This window comes from Ruditapes philippinarum, unplaced genomic scaffold (genome assembly GCF_026571515.1).
Source record: "Ruditapes philippinarum isolate M1 unplaced genomic scaffold, ASM2657151v2 ctg1030_1_1_1_1, whole genome shotgun sequence".
In the NCBI taxonomy this organism is placed as follows: domain Eukaryota; kingdom Metazoa; phylum Mollusca; class Bivalvia; order Venerida; family Veneridae; genus Ruditapes; species Ruditapes philippinarum.
The window spans coordinates 25,842-35,561 of record NW_026864618.1 but is presented as its reverse complement, the minus strand read 5'-3'; the positions used below and the strand labels follow the sequence as shown (position 1 = coordinate 35,561).

General features: G+C 28.8%; 1 non-coding gene across 1 annotated transcript; it reads left to right on the top strand.

Moving 5' to 3' along the window:
- The first annotated feature begins 9,295 nt into the window (after positions 1-9,295).
- On the top strand, positions 9,296-9,368 carry Trnak-cuu (transfer RNA lysine (anticodon CUU)). Its single transcript has one exon. It is a non-coding gene; the product is annotated as a tRNA-Lys (tRNA).
- The last annotated feature ends 352 nt before the right edge of the window (positions 9,369-9,720 follow it).

Sequence of the window (9,720 nt, the reverse complement as noted above, 5' to 3'; positions counted from 1 at the left end):
CCTTTATCATTTAATGTTTCGACCAGAAAATTTGTATTAATTAAACGCTAGTTGATGTCATCCGTTCGTTATCTAACTAATGGCATGTATTACTTTGATGAACGCCAGGCAGAAGTAGTTCTTTCATCAAATATCAAAATATTAAACCCGTAAAGATTGAGGGATTTCATGACTGTTTCATTTTATGAAATGACAGCATAACAAACCTCACATTAATTTTTAAATGGTTCGTTATCCTCTTGTTTATGTCTGTGTGTGTATGTTATTTGCTTGAATGAAAAGAAATAAGTGAAAGACTTGATCATATAAGTATACAGAAATCATATAATATATCAAAATACCTGTAACATTGGCATGAATTTATAAATGATTTTCGAGTAAGCATGATCTAGCTGCTTTATGTATGAACCAGATTTGTCTAAATAGTATCTTAAATAAACGAATACTAGTAATTAGATAAAATTGATACAGTGTTTAATACTAGTATATGTTTTAACACAATTATTTAGTTAGAAGACAAGCGAACAAAAGGCTAAGCTGTTAAAATTAAGGTATTGAAACAGCAGAAAAAAGTGGCATAAACAAGTGTAAGCCAAGCATGTATATCATATAAAATGAAAATGTTATACTGGTGATAATAGGTGATAAGGTGATAGTCAATTAAATAACATAACTTTCTTAGCAAATTGACTAAAAAAAAAACACTCACAAAAACAACAACTACTTCAATTTAAAGCCATTAAACATAGCTGTTTTATGCGAATCTGTTATAATTCTCCAATTAAATACATTACAGAAAGACCATTGTCATCTGTGTCCTATATCAATATCATAGCGGGTGTAATTTGGACTTAATCACAACAGTGATATACCAATAGGTTATAGTCACAATAAAATGCACACAATGCGATCACTGTACCAACAGGATGTTTCACAGTCAGACTGTTTTAAGCAAAACCTACTCTAATTGAAACCGACACAGACCTGTCAGAGAAATTTTTGCATACTGATCTGGTTTAGTCACATAGAAACATTTCTACACGTGCACGTATCACGTTTTTGCATATATTTTGGTATCATAGTAATCCGTAATAATATCTTATTATTTCTACAGATGTTTAGATGTTTTAGAAAGAAACAGAAGATTTGATAAAATACTGAAAACATGCAAAAAAAAGTAAATATTCTATTTATCAAAAAAATAGCTGTTTAAGAAAATGAAATAGATCTAGAAATTGTCAAAGCACAAGTAAGAAAATATATCGGTAGAAATAATAGACGACAAAGAAACCAGACTAAAAAAAACATATATGTATTTAAATTAAAGTTCCAAAAGCAATGCATGAAATAATCCTAGTTTAAATTGAAAAACTAGTGCGAACACATATTCATTTTCATTTCATTTTCTTGGTGAATGTGTATTACAGCCGCATGATTTCATTGGGTAACTTTTTTGCAGAGGTATTGGAACTAAATATGACCAAACATTTGATAAGTCTTAATGAACATGATTTACTTTTTTAATGGCAACAAAAGAAAACAATAAAAGTTAATTGCATTACATATGTTATTATTATGTTACAATTACACATCTGTATCAAATAATCAGTTCGAAATTGATGAAACCTGTTTTAAACAGTCCTTGCCATCAATTGTTTAAGATATTGCTCTTTGCACTTATTAAACTCGTGTTCGTTTATAACTTCAATTAATATTTGATGAGATGTAGTCTAGAAACTGTGCCAAAACGCTGTCCAATACGGGTCATATTATCACATAATCACTAATTATTCTTTAAGTTGATAGATAGCACCATGTTACCTATTTTGTTGTATATACGTATATGTAATAAATTCTAAGAACTAGTAGATATTTTTAATCATTACTTTTCACCGCTGATTCGCAATTTTTAATCATAACTTTTTCCTATTGATTCGCAAGTTTTGATTATTACTTTTTAACGTTGATTTGCAATTTTTAATAATATTTTTTTTCCCTTTTTCCCATTGATTCGAAATGATTACTTTTTACCGCTTATTTACAATTTTTAATTCGCTAATTCAAACAAGTGCTGAATTCGACAGCATTTTTCTTTTTTAAATTTCCAATTTCGTAGTATTCAAATAATTAACTAATTTTGGATATTTAAGGGGAATAGGGACATTTAAGAAAAACATTTCAAATTGTATCTATTTTCATCTATATTTTGCATCAAACAATAATTATTTAAGTGATTTGCTATATCCTTAACTCTCATAAAGAATTACACTCTTATGGATTTTTTTCGGCTGATTTATGTTATTTGATTGTATTACTTATTTTCTTATTCTTTGACAATTCGACCAAACTAAGTATTAACTGCAGGACCCATATGACAAAAATATCTTTAAAGATTATTTGTATTACATAATATTACTGTTAATTGTTCATAGTCATTTGATTTTAACTATTCTTACTTTTTGACATGATATAACATTATACTTGTATATGGTAATCTGTGTCATTGAAAGAAAGCATATGTTCTGTTCTGTTACATTACAGTTGCAAAAAATGTTTTGAAAATAAGTATAAAAACACAAACATTATTATCTATTTCGCCCGTCAGGTATTTTTACAATCAAATTTATATCTAAATCACTTTTGTACGTTAACAATACAGCATGTAGCTTTTAAAAATATGTTTTATAGTTTCAGTAAATGACTTCATTTTCGAGAGCTAAGATTTGTATTGCTCTACCAAAAATATATATCATTTGTACAGACAAATAACTCTAACGCATCAATACAACATCTATGTCAATATTGCAACAACTTGTTATAGATGATGACAACATATATATAAACAAGCATAAAGATAAGTTGAATCGGCAATAAATACATAATTATGTGAACCTTGGCATACCCTTTTCTCGTAGCTTACAATCTTATTTGAAATAATAAGTTGCCTTGATTTCTTACACATACATTCATAACAATACTGTATCATTTCATGAACAGATATCGGAAGTCTCTGTTACTAAGCGGACAAACATACACAAATATGCATGGATGAGACGTAAATAAACAAATAAACTAAACTGTAATGTCTTAATTGACAAAAATATTCCAAAAATTATTTAATAAAAAAATCAATAGATTACTTTCTGTCAGTATGTGTTTATTAGCCTATGCACTATTTTTGGTTTGTCTTTTTGTTTAGATGTCAGAACTATTTTCATACAAACATGAAATAAAGGTTGCTTTAGATGTTAAAAAAAGATCAGGCAGCTTTAGCATTACAGAAACAATTATAACGTTGGCCTTTTTTTTTGCTTGTAATCAGATGATTAATAAACATTCATAGTTTTCTAATGCTATAAATATATTAAGAAGGTCAAACTGAATAATTTGAATAGAATAACTATAAGTGTTGTATTAATTCCACAAGGAATTTGTTAAAATGTGTGATTCTATTGAAAGTGAAATAAATCATAACATTAATGAGTGATTGCAATGCTCATAATTCGACTTTTTTGGCTTTTTTTAGACTTAGGTTAATTTAGGCTATTATGTAAATCCCTGTATGTCATAACTTTTGACTTGATTTTATAAAACTTACAAGATGCAAAAATGCTCAGTAAGTTAACCGCATTATGCGTCACTTGCTACACGTTCCTTTAATATGCAAGTTATATCGAAGTGGAGAAAGTGAGACGGCTATAGAAAATAATTTTTACGGCAAAGACACTTTTTGTGAATTCTGGCAAATAGCTTATCTTAATTTTCTGAAAGAAAATAGCTCACTTTAACATATCTTTACACAGGAAAATTATTAATATAGAAGAAATCCATCTTATTGGCAAGCTTATTTGATAGAAGAAAGAAAAATACTAAGGAAATTAACATCAACACAAACGCTTTCATCTAACAAGAAAACTGTTCGTTTTAGAATGTTACATGTATTGACAAATCTGTACCACAAAAATTTACAGGTATATCTTCTTCAACACAAGACCCACAGGCATTTTTTCTTTATTGCCAAAGTCTTATCAAATGCACATTGAAAGTATCAAACTCATGGAAACAGGTGTTGCTAATGATATAGAATACCGTAAACTAACATATATTGCTGTTATCGGAAACATTATAGTTACTTTATGATATCGTTTACCCTTGAGTTGTTTAAGTCCTTTGATGAGGGTAATTTTTATTGTATATTGCAACATGTTTGCTTTATTTCGTTGTTTTTTTTCTCTATCAAATTCTGTATTGTGAGTCATTCATTTTTTATCATCATGTACAGAATTAAATACAATCAAGATGCGCGATGCCTGATTACGTATCAGGTGTTACACAAATTTTCATGTTTAATTATTTTTGTGCGCTCTTTGATATATTTAGTTTTGACGTTTTTATTGTTTGATTATAACACATATCGATAACAAAAACCTCACAAGTTGGTCGTGATATACGAGTATGATCAGGTCTTTCTGATTACTATCATACCATTATTTTATGATAATAAGGTGAATATAAAGTCCATGGACATGGCTAGTGTGATATTCACGGAAGCAAAAGATTAAGATATTTATCCAAAATTCGTAAAACAACTGACCAAATTAAAATTCATCATTTAGTAAATTTTCAAAATGGTACGATTTCCTTAATTTTCTCCAGCGCCAATAGCTTATTTATATGCCTGCTTTCCTGGTCACCATCGAAGGTAAAATATGAGACTGCCTACATCAGCGAAGGATGATGGAGTAAAAAGAGTTATTTGATACAAATATTACTCAATCATTTCTCAGTTCACTTGTTTTATTTTCCCTACCTCATTGAAATTCGAGTTGCATTTCTTTATGATGTTTTTCTATTATAAAAACAGTTTTATTTTCAAGTAAAATAAAAACAAACGAGGAGGAAATTTTAACTATCTATAATTGAAAAGAACATCGTATTTTCTGTTTACTAATAGTTTACACCTTTAATGACGTGACAATGAATACTGTTGCCTTTAACTTATAATTTTGAAATGATGAAATATTTTGATTTTATTCGTCGTTTTATATAAAGTGCTTACTTTGTCCCACAATTCTTTAAAGCAACGCATGAGACTAGTTACCATATACAAAGAAGTTGGATGCTCTACGTGCAAGTGTTTGTTCAGTTATCATTAATAAAATTTAACCTGTTTGGTCCGCTGCAACATATTTAATGCAATAAATATTGTATTCAAACACTAACCTACTAAATGGCTTTAAATATGTTTAGATCATTTGCACAGAGTGATTTTGATGCACTGCTTTAACGAGATAGTATCAAATGACAAGTTGTTACTGATTAAATAAACAAAATGTACCACTAAATTTGAAAAAAAAGGAATACTTCCACTGGACAAAATATTATTTCCAACCACTAATATATTGCTTGTTGTAAGTGTGAAGTATTTGTTAGTACAATGTAATAAATCAATGTTTTTGATGTGTATACCAAAATATGTAGTCTACTTTGACTAACATATATATAAAATGAACATTTTATACATTATTAAATGAACACAATGAACTTCCAGTGTTTGCACCATGTATGCACCGTGTGATCTTCCAATATTAATCATTAATTGATCCACTCTTATCAATTTAGTATCGTTTTCATTTTCCGAGTCAAAAACAAATCAATATCAAATTCTTTTTTTTCTCAAAGTGGCAAAGGCCTATCAAAAATGTAATAAAATTGTAATACACCTTCGACCGACTTTATATATTACTTGTTTTCAACTTCCTAGTATAAATAATCCAGAATCAATGAGATGGGTGTTCTAATATTTATAGTGTACTGTAACTCATTAACCATTATTATATGAAATAAAATGTATTGGCGAAAGACATTCAGATGTTTCAGATGTGTGTTTTGTGGTTGGGGCTATATATTGTGAATGTAATATAAGTAGATTTAAGATTATGTTAATGTCTTACAGCGTTAAATTAAAACATAAACGACTATATGAAGAGAGATTGTTAAATATATTTATTTTGATACTTTTATTAGTTTACCGAAAGTTTTGCGTTTGATTAATAGATTTTTGTTTGAATCCTTCTCAAGTAATTGATAACAGAATTTTCACAGTTTGATTTTATTATCGCTACATGAAGAAACCACTCACTGAAATGAGTTTGTACCTAAAGCTGTTAATGGAAAAAATGGTGTACTGTTATATAACTGCTAATGTTCTATGTACTGGCATTAGTCTGACCTAACCAATGGTGTTTCTTTACTTCTATCTGTTAGGAAGATGTTACATAAAATAAATTAAAAAAATAAAGAATAAACAAAAAATGAATGATTTTATGACAATTGAGGATAATTCGCATTTTCTCATGAGCACAGCCATTTAAAACGTAGAAAAAAAGAATTTTTTTTAATTTTGTAGATTATTCTTTTTGCATTACTCTTTAGATTTATACACTGAAAAAAGAGGTAATCATTTTGTATTAATTTATCAGACATACAAGTATTTAGCTGCAACGAAAAATCAACCAATAATAAACAGTGATTCCAGATGTCATATTCATTTCTTATAAGATAACATTTAATTGTTGAAACTTAAGAATAGTTTTATACACTTAAATCAACAGTAAAAACGTTTTATTAAAGTTGTTGCTTTCAACTTAAATATTGGTAGTAATATATTTTTATTAACGAAGGTTATATGGACACAAACCTTCATGTTATTAAATAATAATCGCAAAGAGACTCTTTCGACAAGTGACAATTTAGGAAAAATTACTATAGTCCCAAAAAATAAGGAAGTAAATAACAGAAGCTAGACTAATTGAGCTGCTTGCTTTTCTTTTATTTTGTCTACATTCCAGCTTCTAAACAGTGAAAAGTGTTACACCAGATGTAAACATTTTGCCAGACATGCATTTATCTGGTTAAATGAAATCTACAGCAGGTAATATAACTAAAAGTAAGTTAGCGCCTTAACTGTGTCAAATGCCACGACTTGCACCACCGTCTATTTTACTGTGTTGGGCTTTCTTTTGGGACTCTGTTGATTTTGTTCCATTTGCACATGGGAAAACAACGACTAAAGTTAAATTAATATTAGAATTAATGTCTGTTGTTTTTTTACTAACCTTGCTGAACGCAAACTACATGAGGTTATCATGTTGGTCTTTAATAAAATTTAGACAAGAATCAATATTAAGAATAAATTCATAGTGATATCTAAATGTCATGTAGAAAGCAAAAATGAGAAATACATGTATATTCGCCCTATTATTTGCATTTCCAATGTAAAAAATGTGTTTACAGAAAATTGTAAACGAAGTTTCCTGTTAAAACGGAAACTGAATATGTTATTTATGTTTTTTATTCAAATAAAGCATACAGATGAACAAGTAAACTGAAAACGATAAAAGATATATTTTGAATAACAATTTTAATAATTGTTCAGTTATATATCCTTTTAAGGTAAACAATAGGATAAAATAATATAAATAAAAGTCATATATTTAGATCGATATCATGGCTACCACAATAAAAACTTTTACACGATGTCAAACAGTTAGAATATAATATGAAGGCAAATAATATTTGTAAATACATGTACCATAATAAAGTTTCAAAACTCTGTATAAGCAGCCGGTTTTCTGAAGTTGTTCTGGAATGGTCTAATAGAGAGAACTAGTAAAGGGGTTTTGGTACTTCTTGTGGAAGAGAAAATGAGAACAAAGTGCCTGAATTTCAGCAAATTAGATTATTATACTTGGTCGGTTTGCCAAACTATGTGGATATTGCAAAGAAGTAATAATTTTCAGCGTCGATTTTTAAGGATTTGGATTATGAAAGGATGTATGAGTCCATGTCGAATAAGATTAAATAGATAAAAAGATAGGCAAACAGTTTTTACTTAAAACTTATTTTAAGTAAGTAAATATTAATTATACATATGTTTAAATATGTTCAACAATTTTTCTGGCTAACATATGAATACACATTTTGCCTTTCTAAATATTTCCCAACACTCACAATGAAGGTTTACATTGTATATTACATGTACATTTATCTTAGTATAAATAACTTTTAAATCATGTTTTGTATCATTTTTGTATCTGACAAAAACTGTCTAATGTACACCGTGAAATACACAGGTTTGAACAGGTTGATGAAAATTTTATTTGTAAGATGTTAATTAAATATGACATTGTAAGAATTGAAAATAATGCTTCTAAAGCCATCAAAAATGAATGTGAACATCAACAAGGGAAAGCATCGCTCACGGAAGGCATCCTCCTATAGTGTCGAGCCATATTAGACCACCGAACATGAACTGGTCAAATAAAGGCACACGTTTATATTTGGAGCATGTTTTGTGTTAACTAAACTTACAGACTCAATTGAATATGATTTTCAATGCTTCCCAGAAATCACTAATTTATCAGATAGCAACGCAAAATTAACAAACTTGGCGGAAAGCTACGTATTTTGACCTGTAGTAGTTTCGAAAATTAAAACACACACTTTACCCAATTCCCAAGTAATATGTGATATTTTTCGTATAAATTTCGATAGGGAGCCGTACGATTAAAATTGTACTATACACAGTAGATCATACATCTAAGTTTATATAACTGCACCGCGCTCGAGCTCATTGTCAAATAACATTCCTATCGTGTTTAGTTGTTTCAAAAATGATTTGTATTGGGGTTTTATTTACACTAAAATTAACAAAAATTGAAATCTTGTAAGAACAATTAAAATATTATGATTCAATCAATTCTAGACAAAAGAAGTTTATTAAATGATTTACCTTCTACTAAATTTACCTTTTATTTCCTAAATCTATTGACAAAATTCGAAGGTATAGAAATTGTACATAAACAGTTATGATAGGAAAACTTTAAATGGAACACAAATGAAAACTAATTAAACAAGTACCAAAATGTGTAATAAATATTTAATGCAATGCAGTGTGTCTTTTGAGATAAAAGGTTAATGGTCATGTAGATAATTATATACATGTTATTGTCGCTTAATAAGCAAAATATAGGTGTTTTCTTTTGAATGTAGAAGACAAATTGTTTGTTTGGAAAGCATGTTTGTGGAAAATTTGTTTACTTGTTGTAATCAAAAATAGCGTATTGTTTTGTTTACCTTAAACAACATGCAGAATAATATTGTATTTTTTCTGGCTAAATATCTTTAATGCATCTATAACATCAGAAATAAAACTTGAATAAGCGAAACATTGGAGCTGGTTTTTTAAACGTTACATATTCACAATATATATAATATCTATAAAACCATCACAGCCCGGCTAGCTCAGTCGGTAGAGCACGAGACTCTTAATCTCGGGGTCGTGGATTCGAGCCCCACGTTGGGCGTATTATATTTTCTTCGTTTGATTAATTGTACTTTGAAATAACAAAATATGATTATCTAATCGTCAAGCTAGCTCAATCAGTTGTGCACAAGACTGATTAATATAAAAATTTACATTTCACGTCCGTTTTGTCTGTGGCCACACACTTTAATTGATTTGCGCAACACAATTTGGAAGTACGCATATTCATTGCGGAATAGTTTCAAGGTAAAACCAGATCATGTCAGCTTTATCTCTAGTTTAACCAGTATGTTATTTTTTTTGTTTAACTTACATTTCATTATCCATCTCGGTTTATCATCACAGACGTGTACAGCCTAAACAAAAGCGTAACCAGACAGAGTGAAATAAAT